This window comes from Salmo salar, chromosome 09 (genome assembly GCF_965601325.2).
Source record: "Salmo salar chromosome 09, fSalSal1, whole genome shotgun sequence".
Lineage (NCBI taxonomy): Eukaryota > Metazoa > Chordata > Actinopteri > Salmoniformes > Salmonidae > Salmo > Salmo salar.
In genome coordinates, this window is record NC_138299.1 from 58,876,826 (window position 1) to 58,898,436 (window position 21,611).

A 21,611-nucleotide genomic window follows, 5' to 3' on the forward strand; every position below is an offset into this window, starting at 1 on the left:
TTGCGCATTCATTGTTAGTTAGAGACACAGTAGGACCCAAAAGCATAATCAGTGCTCTAACTCCCCCTTGTGGTGGTCTGAAGCAATGAAGAGGTGATGCAGGGTACCGTACTAAACCACAAATTACCTCTAAGTACCGCAGCATAATCGCAAAACTTTTAGTGGAGCAACCACTGTAGCAACATAGGTTATGTTGTTACTCGTCACAGGGCAGGTCACAGGGAAGATTGAAAACAACAAATAGCAGGGATCTAGACAACCACAAACTCGGGACAATCTGCGGTCCCAGCCACAATGGCTAACCGCATCGCGGGCTGCGTTCAAGAAAACCAGCTTGATATGCAGCTAGCTAGCAGCTAGGCTAGCTGCGACACCAAATAGCTCCTCAGACCCGTCCTTGGTCGGCAGAATCACTGGAAACAGACAAGCGGTCCCAGCAACTGATTCCATCTGCTACCAAGAACTTTCCAATACACTTTCAAACAACAAACATTTCAAAAAAACAAAGCTAGGGTGGACATGCACATTTCCAGATATCATCAGCAGTAATACACTCAAGGCATGGCAGAGGACAGGGAGAGCTTTGCAGTGTTAGTTTATGACATTTGAATGTGCGTTAGATGGCAACAATATCATGGTGTACAGCAATTTCATCAGGTAACATGAATACAAAGCCTGCAAGAGGTGGTTAGAATAGGATGGGAGGCCAAAAGTCTGTGTAACCAATAGAGAGTCAGAGTCCCGAGTGTGGGAACAAACGGTCAGTCCCACGGTTGGGTAAACAAGAAAGTTCATAGTCAACAAAGCATGCAGTATTCATGAGGCAAATAGCCAAATGCACAATCACTTTTTTCAGTGTATTACGACTTGGGGCTAGCCAATATAAGTTTATCCTCACTCGCCCCAACCGTGCCTGTGTGCTGGAGGCGAGCTAAAGCTCTGGAGAGAAGGGGGAGTGTGGTGGGGGTACCTGTACCAGACAGGGGGTGACAGGCCAATACCTATACCTATTGCAGGTTAGTCAAACAAGAAGCCATGTCTGTATATGTCCTATGGTTAACAACTCCTTCATTAATACCTATTGCAGGTGTTCCAAAGGGATATTAGCTGTAATCTGGAGCCAATTTTTCCAAAATCACACCAGGTTACCCTGACCAACCCAGACCGCCACCAGGTTACCCTGACCAGCCCAGACCACCACCACCACCACCACCAGGTTACCCTGACCAGCCCAGACCACCACCACCAGGTTACCCTGACCAGCCCAGACCACCACCACCAGGTTACGCTAACCAGCCCAGACCACCACCATCACCACCACCACCAGGTTACCCTGACCAGCCCAGACCACCACCACCAGGTTACCCTGACCAGCCCAGACCACCACCACCACCAGGTTACCCTGACCAGCCCAGACCACCACCACCACCAGGTTACCCTGACCAGCCCAGACCACCACCACCAGGTTACCCTAACCAGCCCAGACCACCACCATCACCACCACCACCAGGTTACCCTGACCAGCTCAGACCACCACCACCACCACCAGGTTACCCTGACCAGCCCAGACCATCACCACAACCAGGTTACCCTGACCAGCCCAGACCACCACCACCAGGTTATCCTGACCAGCCCAGACCACCACCATCACCACCAGGTTACCCTGACCACCTCAGACCACCACCATCCGGTTACCCTGACCAGCCCAGACCACCACCACCAGGTTACCCTGACCAGCCCAGACCACCAACACCACCACCACCACCAGGTTACCCTGACCAGCCCAGACCACCACCACCACCACCAGGTTACCCTGACCAGCCCAGACAACCACCACCAGGTTACCCTTACCAGCCCAGACAACCACCACCAGGTTACCCTTACCAGCTCAGACCACCACCAGGTTACCCAGACCACCACCACCACCATGTTACCCTGACCAGCCCAGACCACCACCAGGTTACCCTGACCAGCTCAGACCACCACCACCACCACCACCAGGTTACCCTGACCAGCCCAAACCACCACCACCACCAGGTTACCCTGACCAGCTCAGACCACCACCACCATCAGGTTACTCTGACCAGCCCAGACCACCACGACCACCAGCAGGTTACCCTGACCAGCCCAGACCACCACCACTACCACCAGGTTACCCTGACCAGCCCAGACCACCACCACCACCAACAGGTTACCCTGACAAGCTCAGACCACCACCACCACCAGGTTACCGTGACCAGCCCAGACCACCACCACCACCACCAACAGGTTACCCTGACCAACCCAGACCACCACCAGGTTACCCTGACCAGCTCAGACCACCACCACCACCAGGTTGCTCAGACCACCACCACCACCAGGTTACCCTAACCAGCCCAGACGACCACCACCAGGTTACCCTGACCAGCCCAGACCACCACCACCACCAAGTTACCCTGGCCAGCCCAGACCACCACCACCACCACCACCACCACCACCACCACCAGGTTACCCTGACAAGCTCAGACCACCACCAGGTTACCGTGACCAGCCCAGACCACCACCACCACCAGGTTACCCTGACCAGCCCAGACCACCACCAGGTTACCCTGACCAGCTCAGACCACCACCACCACCACCAGGTTACCCTGACCAGCCCAGACCACCACCACCACCAGGTTACCCTGACCAGCCCAGACCACCACCACCACCAGGCATCCTGACCAGCCCAGACCACCCCCACCACCACCAGGTTACCCTGACCAGCTCAGAACACCACCACCACCAGGTTACCCTGACATTCCCAGACCACCACCACCACCAGGTTACCCTGACCAGCCCAGACCACCACGACCACCAGGTTACCCTGACCAGCCCAGACCACCACCACCAGGTTACCCTGACCAGCCCAGACCACCACCACCAGGTTACCCTGACCAGCCCAGACCACCACCACCAGGTTACCGTGACAAGCCCAGACCACCACCACCACCACCACCAGGTTACCCTGACCAGCCCAGACCACCACCACCAGGTTACCCTGACCAGCTCAGACCACCACCACCACCAGGTTTCCCTGACCAGCCCAGACCACCCCCACCACCACCACCAGGTTAACCTGACTAGCTCAGACCACCACCACCACCAGGTTACCCTGACCAGCCCAGACCACCACCACCACCACCAGGTTACCCTGACCAGCCCAGACCCCCACCATCACCACCAGGTTACCCTGACCAGCCCGGACCACCACCACCACCACCAGGTTACCCTGACCAGCTCAGACCACCACCACCACCACCAGGTTACCCTGACCAGCCCAGAACACCCCCCACCACCACCACCAGGTTACCCTGACCAGCTCAGACCACCACCACCACTAGGTTACCCTGACCAGCCCAGACCACCACCAGGTTACCCTGACCAGCCCAGACCACCACCAGGTTACGCTGATCAGCCCAGGCCACCACCAGGTTACCCTGACCAGCCCAGACCACCACCACCAGGTTACCCTGACCAGCCCAGACCACCACCACCAGGTTACCGTGACCAGCCCAGACCACCACCACCACCACCAGGTTACCCTGACCAGCCCAGACCACCACCACCAGGTTACCCTGACCAGCCCAGACCACCACCACCAGGTTACCCTGACCAGCTCAGACCACCACCACCACCAGGTTTCCCTGACCAGCCCAGACCACCCCCACCACCACCACCAGGTTACCCTGACCAGCCCAGACCACCACCACCAGGTTACCCTGACCAGCCCAGACCACCACCACCAGGTTACCCTGACCAGCTCAGACCACCAAAACCACCAGGTTACCCTGACCAGCCCAGACCACCACCAGGTTACCCTGACCAGCCCAGACCACCACCACCACCAGGTTACCCTGACCAGCCCAGACCACCACCACCAGGTTACCCTGACCAGCCCAGACCACCACCACCACCACCACCACCACCACCAGGTTACCGTGACCAGCCAAGACCACCACCACCACCACCACCACCAGGTTACCCTGACCAGCCCAGACCACCACCACCAGGTTACCCTGACCAGCTCAGACCACCACCACCACCAGGTTTCCCTGACCAGCCCAGACCACCCCCACCACCACCACCAGGTTAACCTGACTAGCTCAGACCACCACCACCACCAGGTTACCCTGACCAGCCCAGACCACCACCACCACCACCAGGTTACCCTGACCAGCCCAGACCACCACCAGGTTACCCTGACCAGCCCAGACCCCCACCATCACCACCAGGTTACCCTGACCAGCCCAGACCACCACCACCACCACCAGGTTACCCTGACCAGCTCAGACCACCACCACCACCACCAGGTTACCCTGACCAGCCCAGAATACCCCCACCACCACCACCAGGTTACCCTGACCAGCTCAGACAAGCACCACCACCAGGTTACCCTGACAATTTCAAACCACCCCCACCACCAGGTTACCCTGACCAGCCCAGACCACCACCAGGTTACCCTGACCAGCCCAGACCACCACCAGGTTACCCTGACCAGCCCAGACCACCACCAGGTTACCCTGACCAGCCCAGACCACCACCACCAGGTTACCCTGACCAGCTCAGACCACCACCACCACCAGGTTGCTCAGACCACCACCACCACCAGGTTACCCTAACCAGCCCAGACGACCACCACCAGGTTACCCTGACCAGCCCAGACCACCACCACCACCAAGTTACCCTGGCCAGCCCAGACCACCACCACCACCACCACCACCACCACCAGGTTACCCTGACCAGCCCAGTCCACCACCACCACCAACAGGTTACCCTGACAAGCTCAGACCACCACCAGGTTACCGTGACCAGCCCAGACCACCACCACCACCAGGTTACCCTGACCAGCCCAGACCACCACCAGGTTACCCTGACCAGCTCAGACCACCACCACCACCACCAGGTTACCCTGACCAGCCCAGACCACCACCACCACCAGGTTACCCTGACCAGCCCAGACCACCACCACCACCAGGCATCCTGACCAGCCCAGACCACCCCCACCACCACCAGGTTACCCTGACCAGCTCAGAACACCACCACCACCAGGTTACCCTGACATTCCCAGACCACCACCACCACCACCAGGTTACCCTGACCAGCCCAGACCACCACCACCACCAGGTTACCCTGACCAGCCCAGACCACCACCACCAGGTTACCCTGACCAGCCCAGACCACCACCACCAGGTTACCCTGACCAGCCCAGACCACCACCACCACCACCAGGTTACCGTGACCAGCCCAGACCACCACCACCACCACCACCAGGTTACCCTGACCAGCCCAGACCACCACCACCAGGTTACCCTGACCAGCTCAGACCACCACCACCACCAGGTTTCCCTGACCAGCCCAGACCACCCCCACCACCACCACCAGGTTAACCTGACTAGCTCAGACCACCACCACCACCAGGTTACCCTGACCAGCCCAGACCACCACCACCACCACCAGGTTACCCTGACCAGCCCAGACCACCACCAGGTTACCCTGACCAGCCCAGACCCCCACCATCACCACCAGGTTACCCTGACCAGCCCGGACCACCACCACCACCAGGTTACCCTGACCAGCTCAGACCACCACCACCACCACCAGGTTACCCTGACCAGCCCAGAACACCCCCCACCACCACCACCAGGTTACCCTGACCAGCCCAGACCACCACCAGGTTACCCTGACCAGCCCAGACCACCACCAGGTTACGCTGATCAGCCCAGGCCACCACCAGGTTACCCTGACCAGCCCAGACAACCACCACCAGGTTACCCTAACCAGCCCAGACCACCACCACCACCAGGTTACCCTGACCAGCCCAGACCACCACCACCAGGTTACCCTGACCAGCCCAGACCACCACCACCACCAGGTTACCGTGACCAGCCCAGACCACCACCACCACCACCACCACCACCAGGTTACCCTGACCAGCCCAGACCACCACCACCAGGTTACCCTGACCAGCCCAGACCACCACCACCAGGTTACCCTGACCAGCTCAGACCACCACCACCACCAGGTTTCCCTGACCAGCCCAGACCACCCCCACCACCACCACCAGGTTACCCTGACCAGCCCAGACCACCACCACCAGGTTACCCTGACCAGCCCAGACCACCACCACCAGGTTACCCTGACCAGCTCAGACCACCAAAACCACCAGGTTACCCTGACCAGCCCAGACCACCACCAGGTTACCCTGACCAGCCCAGACCACCACCACCACCAGGTTACCCTGACCAGCCCAGACCACCACCACCAGGTTACCCTGACCAGCCCAGACCACCACCACCAGGTTACCCTGACCAGCCCAGACCACCACCACCACCACCACCACCAGGTTACCGTGACCAGCCAAGACCACCACCACCACCACCACCAGGTTACCCTGACCAGCCCAGACCACCACCACCAGGTTACCCTGACCAGCTCAGACCACCACCACCACCAGGTTTCCCTGACCAGCCCAGACCACCCCCACCACCACCACCAGGTTAACCTGACTAGCTCAGACCACCACCACCACCAGGTTACCCTGACCAGCCCAGACCACCACCACCACCACCAGGTTACCCTGACCAGCCCAGAACACCCCCACCACCACCACCAGGTTACCCTGACCAGCTCAGACAAGCACCACCACCAGGTTACCCTGACAATTTCAAACCACCACCACCACCAGGTTACCCTGACCAGCCCAGACCACCACCAGGTTACCCTGACCAGCCCAGACCACCACCAGGTTACCCTGACCAGCCCAGACCACCACCAGGTTACCCTGACCAGCCCAGACCACCACCACCAGGTTACCCTGACCAGCCCAGACCACCACCACCACCACCAGGTTACCGTGACCAGCCCAGACCACCACCACCACCACCAGGTTACCCTGACCAGCCCAGACCACCACCACCAGGTTACCCTGACCAGCCCAGACCACCACCACCAGGTTACCCTGACCAGCCCAGACCACCACCACCAGGTTACCCTGACCATCTCAGACCACCACCACCACCAGGTTACCCTGACCAGCCCAGACCACCACCAGGTTACCCTGACCAGCCCAGACCACCACCACCAGGTTACCCTGACCAGCTCAGACAACCACCACCACCAGGTTACACTGACCAGCTCAGACCATCACCACCAGGTTACCCTGACCAGCCCAGACCACCACCACCACCACCACCAGGTTACCCTGACCAGCTCAGACCACCACCACCACCAGGTTTCCCTGACCAGCCCAGACCACCCCCATCACCACCACCAGGTTAACCTGACCAGCTCAGACCACCACCACCACCAGGTTACCCTGACCAGCCCAGACCACCACCACCACCACCACCAGGTTACCCTGACCAGCCCAGACCACCAACAGGTTACCCTGACCAGCCCAGACCCCCACCACCACCACCAGGTTACCCTGACCAGCCCAGACCACCACCACCACCACCAGGTTACCCTGACCAGCTCAGACCACCACCACCACCACCAGGTTACCCTGACCAGCCCAGAACACCCCCACCACCACCACCAGGTTACCCTGACCAGCTCAGACCACCACCAACAGGTTACCCTGACAATCCCAAACCACCACCACCACCAGGTTACCCTGACCTGCCCAGACCACCACCAGGTTACCCTGACCAGCCCAGACCACCACCAGGTTACCCTGACCTGCCCAGACCACCACCAGGTTACCCTGACCAGCTCAGACCACCACCACCACCAGGTTTCCCTGACCAGCCCAGACCACCCCCACCACCACCACCAGGTTAACCTGACTAGCTCAGACCACCACCACCACCAGGTTACCCTGACCAGCCCAGACCACCACCACCACCACCAGGTTACCCTGACCAGCCCAGACCCCCACCACCACCAGGTTACCCTGACCAGCCCAGACCACCACCACCACCAGGCATCCTGACCAGCCCAGACCACCCCCACCACCACCAGGTTACCCTGACCAGCTCAGAACACCACCACCACCAGGTTACCCTGACATTCCCAGACCACCACCACCACTAGGTTACCCTGACCAGCCCAGACCACCACCAGGTTACCCTGACCAGCCCAGACCACCACCAGGTTACGCTGATCAGCCCAGGCCACCACCAGGTTACCCTGACCAGCCCAGACCACCACCACCAGGTTACCCTGACCAGCCCAGACCACCACCACCACCAGGTTACCGTGACCAGCCCAGACCACCACCACCACCACCACCACCACCAGGTTACCCTGACCAGCCCAGACCACCACCACCAGGTTACCCTGACCAGCCCAGACCACCACCACCAGGTTACCCTGACCAGCTCAGACCACCACCACCACCAGGTTTCCCTGACCAGCCCAGACCACCCCCACCACCACCACCAGGTTACCCTGACCAGCCCAGACCACCACCACCAGGTTACCCTGACCAGCCCAGACCACCACCACCAGGTTACCCTGACCAGCTCAGACCACCAAAACCACCAGGTTACCCTGACCAGCCCAGACCACCACCAGGTTACCCTGACCAGCCCAGACCACCACCACCACCAGGTTACCCTGACCAGCCCAGACCACCACCACCAGGTTACCCTGACCAGCCCAGACCACCACCACCACCACCACCACCACCACCAGGTTACCGTGACCAGCCAAGACCACCACCACCACCACCACCACCAGGTTACCCTGACCAGCCCAGACCACCACCACCAGGTTACCCTGACCAGCTCAGACCACCACCACCACCAGGTTTCCCTGACCAGCCCAGACCACCCCCACCACCACCACCAGGTTAACCTGACTAGCTCAGACCACCACCACCACCAGGTTACCCTGACCAGCCCAGACCACCACCACCACCAGGTTACCCTGACCAGCCCAGACCACCACCAGGTTACCCTGACCAGCCCAGACCCCCACCATCACCACCAGGTTACCCTGACCAGCCCAGACCACCACCACCACCACCAGGTTACCCTGACCAGCTCAGACCACCACCACCACCACCAGGTTACCCTGACCAGCCCAGAATACCCCCACCACCACCACCAGGTTACCCTGACCAGCTCAGACAAGCACCACCACCAGGTTACCCTGACAATTTCAAACCACCCCCACCACCAGGTTACCCTGACCAGCCCAGACCACCACCAGGTTACCCTGACCAGCCCAGACCACCACCAGGTTACCCTGACCAGCCCAGACCACCACCAGGTTACCCTGACCAGCCCAGACCACCACCACCAGGTTACCCTGACCAGCTCAGACCACCACCACCACCAGGTTGCTCAGACCACCACCACCACCAGGTTACCCTAACCAGCCCAGACGACCACCACCAGGTTACCCTGACCAGCCCAGACCACCACCACCACCAAGTTACCCTGGCCAGCCCAGACCACCACCACCACCACCACCACCACCACCACCACCACCACCACCACCAGGTTACCCTGACCAGCCCAGTCCACCACCACCACCAACAGGTTACCCTGACAAGCTCAGACCACCACCAGGTTACCGTGACCAGCCCAGACCACCACCACCACCAGGTTACCCTGACCAGCCCAGACCACCACCAGGTTACCCTGACCAGCTCAGACCACCACCACCACCACCAGGTTACCCTGACCAGCCCAGACCACCACCACCACCAGGTTACCCTGACCAGCCCAGACCACCACCACCACCAGGCATCCTGACCAGCCCAGACCACCCCCACCACCACCAGGTTACCCTGACCAGCTCAGAACACCACCACCACCAGGTTACCCTGACATTCCCAGACCACCACCACCACCACCAGGTTACCCTGACCAGCCCAGACCACCACCACCACCAGGTTACCCTGACCAGCCCAGACCACCACCACCAGGTTACCCTGACCAGCCCAGACCACCACCACCAGGTAACCCTGACCAGCCCAGACCACCACCACCACCACCAGGTTACCGTGACCAGCCCAGACCACCACCACCACCACCACCAGGTTACCCTGACCAGCCCAGACCACCACCACCAGGTTACCCTGACCAGCTCAGACCACCACCACCACCAGGTTTCCCTGACCAGCCCAGACCACCCCCACCACCACCACCAGGTTAACCTGACTAGCTCAGACCACCACCACCACCAGGTTACCCTGACCAGCCCAGACCACCACCACCACCACCAGGTTACCCTGACCAGCCCAGACCACCACCAGGTTACCCTGACCAGCCCAGACCCCCACCATCACCACCAGGTTACCCTGACCAGCCCGGACCACCACCACCACCACCAGGTTACCCTGACCAGCTCAGACCACCACCACCACCACCAGGTTACCCTGACCAGCCCAGAACACCCCCCACCACCACCACCAGGTTACCCTGACCAGCCCAGACCACCACCAGGTTACCCTGACCAGCCCAGACCACCACCAGGTTACGCTGATCAGCCCAGGCCACCACCAGGTTACCCTGACCAGCCCAGACCACCACCACCAGGTTACCCTGACCAGCCCAGACCACCACCACCACCAGGTTACCCTGACCAGCCCAGACCACCACCACCAGGTTACCCTGACCAGCCCAGACCACCACCACCACCAGGTTACCGTGACCAGCCCAGACCACCACCACCACCACCACCACCACCAGGTTACCCTGACCAGCCCAGACCACCACCACCAGGTTACCCTGACCAGCCCAGACCACCACCACCAGGTTACCCTGACCAGCTCAGACCACCACCACCACCAGGTTTCCCTGACCAGCCCAGACCACCCCCACCACCACCACCAGGTTACCCTGACCAGCCCAGACCACCACCACCAGGTTACCCTGACCAGCCCAGACCACCACCACCAGGTTACCCTGACCAGCTCAGACCACCAAAACCACCAGGTTACCCTGACCAGCCCAGACCACCACCAGGTTACCCTGACCAGCCCAGACCACCACCACCACCAGGTTACCCTGACCAGCCCAGACCACCACCACCAGGTTACCCTGACCAGCCCAGACCACCACCACCAGGTTACCCTGACCAGCCCAGACCACCACCACCACCACCACCACCACCACCAGGTTACCGTGACCAGCCAAGACCACCACCACCACCACCACCAGGTTACCCTGACCAGCCCAGACCACCACCACCAGGTTACCCTGACCAGCTCAGACCACCACCACCACCAGGTTTCCCTGACCAGCCCAGACCACCCCCACCACCAGGTTAACCTGACTAGCTCAGACCACCACCACCACCAGGTTACCCTGACCAGCCCAGACCACCACCACCACCACCAGGTTACCCTGACCAGCCCAGAACACCCCCACCACCACCACCAGGTTACCCTGACCAGCTCAGACAAGCACCACCACCAGGTTACCCTGACAATTTCAAACCACCACCACCACCAGGTTACCCTGACCAGCCCAGACCACCACCAGGTTACCCTGACCAGCCCAGACCACCACCAGGTTACCCTGACCAGCCCAGACCACCACCAGGTTACGCTGACCAGCCCAGACCACCACCACCAGGTTACCCTGACCAGCCCAGACCACCACCACCACCACCAGGTTACCGTGACCAGCCCAGACCACCACCACCACCACCAGGTTACCCTGACCAGCCCAGACCACCACCACCAGGTTACCCTGACCAGCCCAGACCACCACCACCAGGTTACCCTGACCAGCCCAGACCACCACCACCAGGTTACCCTGACCATCTCAGACCACCACCACCACCAGGTTACCCTGACCAGCCCAGACCACCACCAGGTTACCCTGACCAGCCCAGACCACCACCACCAGGTTACCCTGACCAGCTCAGACAACCACCACCACCAGGTTACACTGACCAGCTCAGACCATCACCACCAGGTTACCCTGACCAGCCCAGACCACCACCACCACCACCACCAGGTTACCCTGACCAGCTCAGACCACCACCACCACCAGGTTTCCCTGACCAGCCCAGACCACCCCCATCACCACCACCAGGTTAACCTGACCAGCTCAGACCACCACCACCACCAGGTTACCCTGACCAGCCCAGACCACCACCACCACCACCACCAGGTTACCCTGACCAGCCCAGACCACCAACAGGTTACCCTGACCAGCCCAGACCCCCACCACCACCACCAGGTTACCCTGACCAGCCCAGACCACCACCACCACCACCAGGTTACCCTGACCAGCTCAGACCACCACCACCACCACCACCAGGTTACCCTGACCAGCCCAGAACACCCCCACCACCACCACCAGGTTACCCTGACCAGCTCAGACCACCACCACCACCAGGTTACCCTGACAATCCCAAACCACCACCACCACCAGGTTACCCTGACCTGCCCAGACCACCACCAGGTTACCCTGACCAGCCCAGACCACAACCAGGTTACCCTGACCAGCCCACACCACCACCACCAGGTTACCCTGACCAGCCCAGACCACCACCACCACCACCAGGTTACCATGACCAGCCCAGACCACCACCACCACCACCACCAGGTTACCCTGACCAGCCCAGACCACCACCACCAGGTTACCCTGACCAGCCCAGACCACCACCACCAGGTTACCCTGACCAGCCCAGACCACCACCACCAGGTTACCCTGACCAGCTCAGACCACCACCACCACCAGGTTACCCTGACCAGCCCAGACCACCACCAGGTTACCCTGACCAGCTCAAACCACCACCACCACCAGGTTACCCTGACCAGCCCAGACCATCACCACCAGGTTACCCTGACCAGCCCAGACCATCACCACCAGGTTACCCTGACCAGCCCAGACCACCACCACCACCAGGTTACCCTGACAAGCCCAGACCACCACCACCACCACCAGGTTACCCTGACCAGCTCAGACCACCACCACCACCAGGTTACCCTGACCAACTCAGACCACCACCACCACCAGGTTACCCTGACCAGCCCAGAACACCCCCACCACCACCACCAGGTTACCCTGACCAGCCCAGACCACCAACAGGTTACCCTGACCAGCCCAGACCACCACCAGCACCACCACCAGTTTACCCTGACCAGCCCAGACCACCACCAGGTTACCCTGACCAGCCCAGACCACCCCTACCACCACCAGGTTACCCTGACCAGCCCAGCCCCACCACCACCAAGTTACACTGACCAGCCCAGACCAGCACCACCAGGTCCTGCCGCCCGCCCCCCACCGGCCCTGCCGCCCCCCCCCACCGGACCCGCCGTCAGCCCCCCACCACCACCAGGTTACCCTGCCAGCCAGCCCCCCAGGACCCGACCAGCCGACCACCACCCCAGGTTACCCTGACCAGCCCAGACCACCACCACCACCACCAGGTTACCCTGACCAGCCCTGACCAGCCCAGACCACCACCACCACCACCAGGTTACCCTGGCCAGCCCAGACCACCACCACCACCACCTGGTTACAGTGACCAGCCCAGACCACCACCACCACCAGGTTACCCTGACCAGCCCAGACCACCACCACCAGGTTACCCTGACCAGCCCAGACCACCACCACCAGGTTACCCTGACCAGCTCAGACCACCACCAGGTTACCCTGACCAGCCCAGACCACCACCAGGTTACCCTGACCAGCTCAGACCACCACCACCACCAGGTTACCCTGACCAGCCCAGACCATCACCACCAGGTTACCCTGACCAGCCCAGACCACCACTACCACCACCACCAGGTTACCCTGACCAGCTCAGACCACCACCACCACCAGGTTTCCCTGACCAGCCCAGACCACCCCCATCACCAGGTTACCCTGACCAGCCCAGACCACCACCAGGTTACCCTGACCAGCCCAGACCACCACCAGGTTACCCTGACCAGCCCAGACCACCACCAGGTTACCCTGACCAGCCCAGACCACCACCACCAGGTTACCCTGACCAGCCCAGACCACCACCACCACCAGGTTACCGTGACCAGCCCAGACCACCACCACCACCACCAGGTTACCCTGACCAGCCCAGACCACCACCACCAGGTTACCCTGACCAGCCCAGACCACCACCACCAGGTTACCCTGACCAGCCCAGACCACCACCACCAGGTTACCCTGACCATCTCAGACCACCACCACCACCAGGTTACCCTGACCAGCCCAGACCACCACCAGGTTACCCTGACCAGCCCAGACCACCACCACCAGGTTACCCTGACCAGCTCAGACAACCACCACCACCAGGTTACACTGACCAGCTCAGACCATCACCACCAGGTTACCCTGACCAGCCCAGACCACCACCACCACCACCACCAGGTTACCCTGACCAGACCAGACCACCACCACCACCACCAGGTTACCCTGACCAGCTCAGACCACCACCACCACCAGGTTTCCCTGACCAGCCCAGACCACCCCCATCACCACCACCAGGTTAACCTGACCAGCTCAGACCACCACCACCACCAGGTTACCCTGACCAGCCCAGACCACCACCACCACCACCACCAGGTTACCCTGACCAGCCCAGACCACCAACAGGTTACCCTGACCAGCCCAGACCCCCACCACCACCACCAGGTTACCCTGACCAGCCCAGACCACCACCACCACCACCAGGTTACCCTGACCAGCTCAGACCACCACCACCACCACCAGGTTACCCTGACCAGCCCAGAACACCCCCACCACCACCACCAGGTTACCCTGACCAGCTCAGACCACCACCACCACCAGGTTACCCTGACAATCCCAAACCACCCACCACCACCAGGTTACCCTGACCTGCCCAGACCACCACCAGGTTACCCTGACCAGCCCAGACCACAACCAGGTTACCCTGACCAGCCCACACCACCACCACCAGGTTACCCTGACCAGCCCAGACCACCACCACCACCACCAGGTTACCATGACCAGCCCAGACCAATACCACCACCACCACCAGGTTACCCTGACCAGCCCAGACCACCGCCACCAGGTTACCCTGACCAGCTCAGACCACCACCACCACCAGGTTACCCTGACCAGCCCAGACCACCACCAGGTTACCCTGACCAGCTCAGACCACCACCACCACCAGGTTACCCTGACCAGCCCAGACCATCACCACCAGGTTACCCTGACCAGCCCAGACCATCACCACCAGGTTACCCTGACCAGCCCAGACCACCACCACCACCACCAGGTTACCCTGACAAGCCCAGACCACCACCACCACCACCAGGTTACCCTGACCAGCTCAGACCACCACCACCACCAGATTACCCTGACCAGCTCAGACCACCACCACCACCAGGTTACCCTGACCAGCCCAGAACACCCCCACCACCACCACCAGGTTACCCTGACCAGCCCAGACCACCAACAGGTTACCCTGACCAGCCCAGACCACCAGCACCACCACCACCAGTTTACCCTGACCAGCCCAGACCACCACCAGGTTACCCTGACCAGCCCAGACCACCCCTACCACCACCAGGTTACCCTGACCAGCCCAGACCACCACCAAGTTACACTGACCAGCCCAGACCAGCACCACCAGGTTACCCTGACCAGCCCAGACCACCACCACCAGGTTACCCTGACCAGCCCAGACCACCAGCACCAGGTTACCCTGACCAGTTCAGACCACCACCACCACCACCAGGTTACCCTGACCAGCTCAGACCACCACCAGGTTACCCTGACCAGCCCAGACCACCACCACCACCACCAGGTTACCCTGACCAGCCCAGACCACCACCACCACCAGGTTTCCCTGACCAGCCCAGACCACCCCCACCACCACCACCAGGTTAACCTGACCAGCTCAGACCACCACCACCACCAGGTTACCCTGACCAGCCCAGACCACCACCACCACCACCAGGTTACCCTGACCAACCCAGACCACCAACAGATTACCCTGACCAGCCCAGACCCCCACCACCACCACCAGGTTACCCTGACCAGCCCAGACCACCACCACCACCACCAGGTTACCCTGACCAGCCCAGAACACCCCCAACACCACCACCAGGTTACCCTGACCAGCCCAGACCACCAACAGGTTACCCTGTCCAGCCCAGACCACCAACAGGTTACCCTGTCCAGCCCAGACCACCACCACCACCACCACCAGTTTACCCTGACCAGCCCAGACCACCACCAGGTTACCCTGACCAGCCCAGACCACCCCTACCACCACCAGGTTACCCTGACCAGCCCAGACCACCATCACCACCAGGTTACCCTGACAATCCCAAACCGCCACCACCACCAGGTTACCCTGACCTGCCCAGACCACCACCAGGTTACCCTGACCAGCCCAGACCACAACCAGGTTACCCTGACCAGCCCAGACCACCACCACCAGGTTACCCTGACCAGCCCAGACCACCACCACCAGGTTACCCTGACCAGCTCAGACCACCACCAGGTTACCCTGACCAGCTCAGACCACCACCACCACCAGGTTACCCTGACCAGCCCAGACCATCACCACCAGGTTACCCTGACCAGCCCAGACCACCACCACCACCACCAGGTTACCCTGACAAGCCCCAGACCACCACCACCACCACCAGGTTACCCTGACCAGCTCAGAACACCACCACCACCAGGTTACCCTGACCAGCTCAGACCACCACCACCACCAGGTTACCCTGACCAGCCCAGAACACCCCCACCACCACCACCAGGTTACCCTGACCAGCCCAGACCACCAACAGGTTACCCTGACCAGCCCAGACCACCAGCACCACCACCACCAGTTTACCCTGACCAGCCCAGACCACCACCAGGTTACCCTGACCAGCCCAGACCACCCCTACCACCACCAGGTTACCCTGACCAGCCCAGACCACCACCACCAGGTTACCCTGACCAGCCCAGACCACCACCACCAGGTTACCCTGACCAGCCCAGACCACCACCACCAGGTTACCCTGACCATCTCAGACCACCACCACCACCAGGTTACCCTGACCAGCCCAGACCACCACCAGGTTACCCTGACCAGCCCAGACCACCACCACCAGGTTACCCTGACCAGCTCAGACAACCACCACCACCAGGTTACACTGACCAGCTCAGACCATCACCACCAGGTTACCCTGACCAGCCCAGACCACCACCACCACCACCACCAGGTTACCCTGACCAGACCAGACCACCACCACCACCACCAGGTTACCCTGACCAGCTCAGACCACCACCACCACCAGGTTTCCCTGACCAGCCCAGACCACCCCCATCACCACCACCAGGTTAACCTGACCAGCTCAGACCACCACCACCACCAGGTTACCCTGACCAGCCCAGACCACCACCACCACCACCACCAGGTTACCCTGACCAGCCCAGACCACCAACAGGTTACCCTGACCAGCCCAGACCCCCACCACCACCACCAGGTTACCCTGACCAGCCCAGACCACCACCACCACCACCAGGTTACCCTGACCAGCTCAGACCACCACCACCACCACCAGGTTACCCTGACCAGCCCAGAACACCCCCACCACCACCACCAGGTTACCCTGACCAGCTCAGACCACCACCACCACCAGGTTACCCTGACAATCCCAAACCACCACCACCACCAGGTTACCCTGACCTGCCCAGACCACCACCAGGTTACCCTGACCAGCCCAGACCACAACCAGGTTACCCTGACCAGCCCACACCACCACCACCAGGTTACCCTGACCAGCCCAGACCACCACCACCACCACCAGGTTACCATGACCAGCCCAGACCAATACCACCACCACCACCAGGTTACCCTGACCAGCCCAGACCACCGCCACCAGGTTACCCTGACCAGCTCAGACCACCACCACCACCAGGTTACCCTGACCAGCCCAGACCACCACCAGGTTACCCTGACCAGCTCAGACCACCACCACCACCAGGTTACCCTGACCAGCCCAGACCATCACCACCAGGTTACCCTGACCAGCCCAGACCATCACCACCAGGTTACCCTGACCAGCCCAGACCACCACCACCACCACCAGGTTACCCTGACAAGCCCAGACCACCACCACCACCACCAGGTTACCCTGACCAGCTCAGACCACCACCACCACCAGATTACCCTGACCAGCTCAGACCACCACCACCACCAGGTTACCCTGACCAGCCCAGAACACCCCCACCACCACCACCAGGTTACCCTGACCAGCCCAGACCACCAACAGGTTACCCTGACCAGCCCAGACCACCAGCACCACCACCACCAGTTTACCCAGACCACCACCACCACCACCAGGTTACCCTGACCAGCTCAGACCACCACCACCACCAGATTACCCTGACCAGCTCAGACCACCACCACCACCAGGTTACCCTGACCAGCCCAGAACACCCCCACCACCACCACCAGGTTACCCTGACCAGCCCAGACCACCAACAGGTTACCCTGACCAGCCCAGACCACCAGCACCACCACCACCAGTTTACCCTGACCAGCCCAGACCACCACCAGGTTACCCTGACCAGCCCAGACCACCCCTACCACCACCAGGTTACCCTGACCAGCCCAGACCACCACCAAGTTACACTGACCAGCCCAGACCAGCACCACCAGGTTACCCTGACCAGCCCAGACCACCACCACCAGGTTACCCTGACCAGCCCAGACCACCACCACCAGGTTACCCTGACCAGTTCAGACCACCACCACCACCACCAGGTTACCCTGACCAGCTCAGACCACCACCAGGTTACCCTGACCAGCCCAGACCACCACCACCACCACCAGGTTACCCTGACCAGCCCAGACCACCACCACCACCAGGTTTCCCTGACCAGCCCAGACCACCCCCACCACCACCACCAGGTTAACCTGACCAGCTCAGACCACCACCACCACCAGGTTACCCTGACCAGCCCAGACCACCACCACCACCACCAGGTTACCCTGACCAACCCAGACCACCAACAGATTACCCTGACCAGCCCAGACCCCCACCACCACCACCAGGTTACCCTGACCAGCCCAGACCACCACCACCACCACCAGGTTACCCTGACCAGCCCAGAACACCCCCAACACCACCACCAGGTTACCCTGACCAGCCCAGACCACCAACAGGTTACCCTGTCCAGCCCAGACCACCAACAGGTTACCCTGTCCAGCCCAGACCACCACCACCACCACCACCAGTTTACCCTGACCAGCCCAGACCACCACCAGGTTACCCTGACCAGCCCAGACCACCCCTACCACCACCAGGTTACCCTGACCAGCCCAGACCACCATCACCACCAGGTTACCCTGACAATCCCAAACCGCCACCACCACCAGGTTACCCTGACCTGCCCAGACCACCACCAGGTTACCCTGACCAGCCCAGACCACAACCAGGTTACCCTGACCAGCCCAGACCACCACCACCAGGTTACCCTGACCAGCCCAGACCACCACCACCAGGTTACCCTGACCAGCTCAGACCACCACCAGGTTACCCTGACCAGCTCAGACCACCACCACCACCAGGTTACCCTGACCAGCCCAGACCATCACCACCAGGTTACCCTGACCAGCCCAGACCACCACCACCACCACCAGGTTACCCTGACAAGCCCAGACCACCACCACCACCACCAGGTTACCCTGACCAGCTCAGAACACCACCACCACCAGGTTACCCTGACCAGCTCAGACCACCACCACCACCAGGTTACCCTGACCAGCCCAGAACACCCCCACCACCACCACCAGGTTACCCTGACCAGCCCAGACCACCAACAGGTTACCCTGACCAGCCCAGACCACCAGCACCACCACCACCAGTTTACCCTGACCAGCCCAGACCACCACCAGGTTACCCTGACCAGCCCAGACCACCCCTACCACCACCAGGTTACCCTGACCAGCCCAGACCACCACCACCACCAAGTTACACTGACCAGCCCAGACCAGCACCACCAGGTTACCCTGACCAGCCCAGACCACCACCACCAGGTTACCCTGACCAGCCCAGACCACCACCACCAGGTTACCCTGACCAGTTCAGACCACCACCACCACCACCAGGTTACCCTGACCAGCTCAGATCACCACCAGGTTACCCTGACCAGCCCAGACCACCACCACCACCACCAGGTTACCCTGACCAGCCCAGACCACCACCACCACCAGGTTACCCTGGCCAGCCCAGACCACCACCACCACCACCACCAGGTTACCCTGACCAGCCCTGACCAGCCCAGACCACCACCACCACCACCAGGTTACCCTGGCCAGCCCAGACCACCACCACCACCACCTGGTTACAGTGACCAGCCCAGACCACCACCACCACCACCAGGTTACCCTGACCAGCCCAGACCACCACCACCAGGTTACCCTGACCAGCCCAGACCACCACCACCAGGTTAGCCTGACCAGCCCAGACCACCACCACCAGGTTACCCTGACCAGCTCAGACCACCACCAGGTTACCCTGACCAGCCCAGACCACCACCAGGTTACCCTGACCAGCTCAGACCACCACCACCACCAGGTTACCCTGACCAGCCCAGACCATCACCACCAGGTTACCCTGACCAGCCCAGACCACCACCACCACCACCACCAGGTTACCCTGACCAGCTCAGACCACCACCACCACCAGGTTTCCCTGACCAGCCCAGACCACCCCCACCACCACCACCAGGTTAACCTGACCAGCTCAGAACACCACCACCACCAGGTTACCCTGACCAGCCCAGACCACCACCACCACCACCAGGTTACCCTGACCAACCCAGACCACCACCAGATTACCCTGACCAGCCCAGACCCCCACCACCACCACCAGGTTACCCTGACCAGCCCAGACCACCACCACCACCACCAGGTTACCCTGACCAGCTCAGACCACGACCACCACCAGGTTACCCTGACCAGCCCAGAACACCCCCAACACCACCACCAGGTTACCCTGACCAGCCCAGACCACCAACAGGTTACCCTGTCCAGCCCAGACCACCACCACCACCACCACCAGTTTACCCTGACCAGCCCAGACCACCACCAGGTTACCCTGACCAGCCCAGACCACCCCTACCACCACCAGGTTACCCTGACCAGCCCAGACCACCATCACCACCAGGTTACCCTGACAATCCCAAACCACCACCACCACCAGGTTACCCTGACCTGCCCAGACCACCACCAGGTTACCCTGACCAGCCCAGACCACAACCAGGTTACCCTGACCAGCCCAGACCACCACCACCAGGTTACCCTGACCAGCCCAGACCACCACCACCAGGTTACCCTGACCAGCTCAGACCACCACCAGGTTACCCAGACCAGCTCAGACCACCACCACCACCAGGTTACCCTGACCAGCCCAGACCATCACCACCAGGTTACCCTGACCAGCCCAGACCACCACCAGGTTACCCTGACCAGCTCAGACCACCACCACCACCAGGTTTCCCTGACCAGCCCAGACCACCCCCACCACCACCACCAGGTTAACCTGACCAGCTCAGACCACCACCACCACCAGGTTACCCTGACCAGCCCAGACCACCACTACCACCACCAGGTTACCCTGACCAGCCCAGACCACCACCAGGTTACCCTGACCAGCCCAGACCCCCACCACCACCACCAGGTTACCCTGACCAGCCCAGACCACC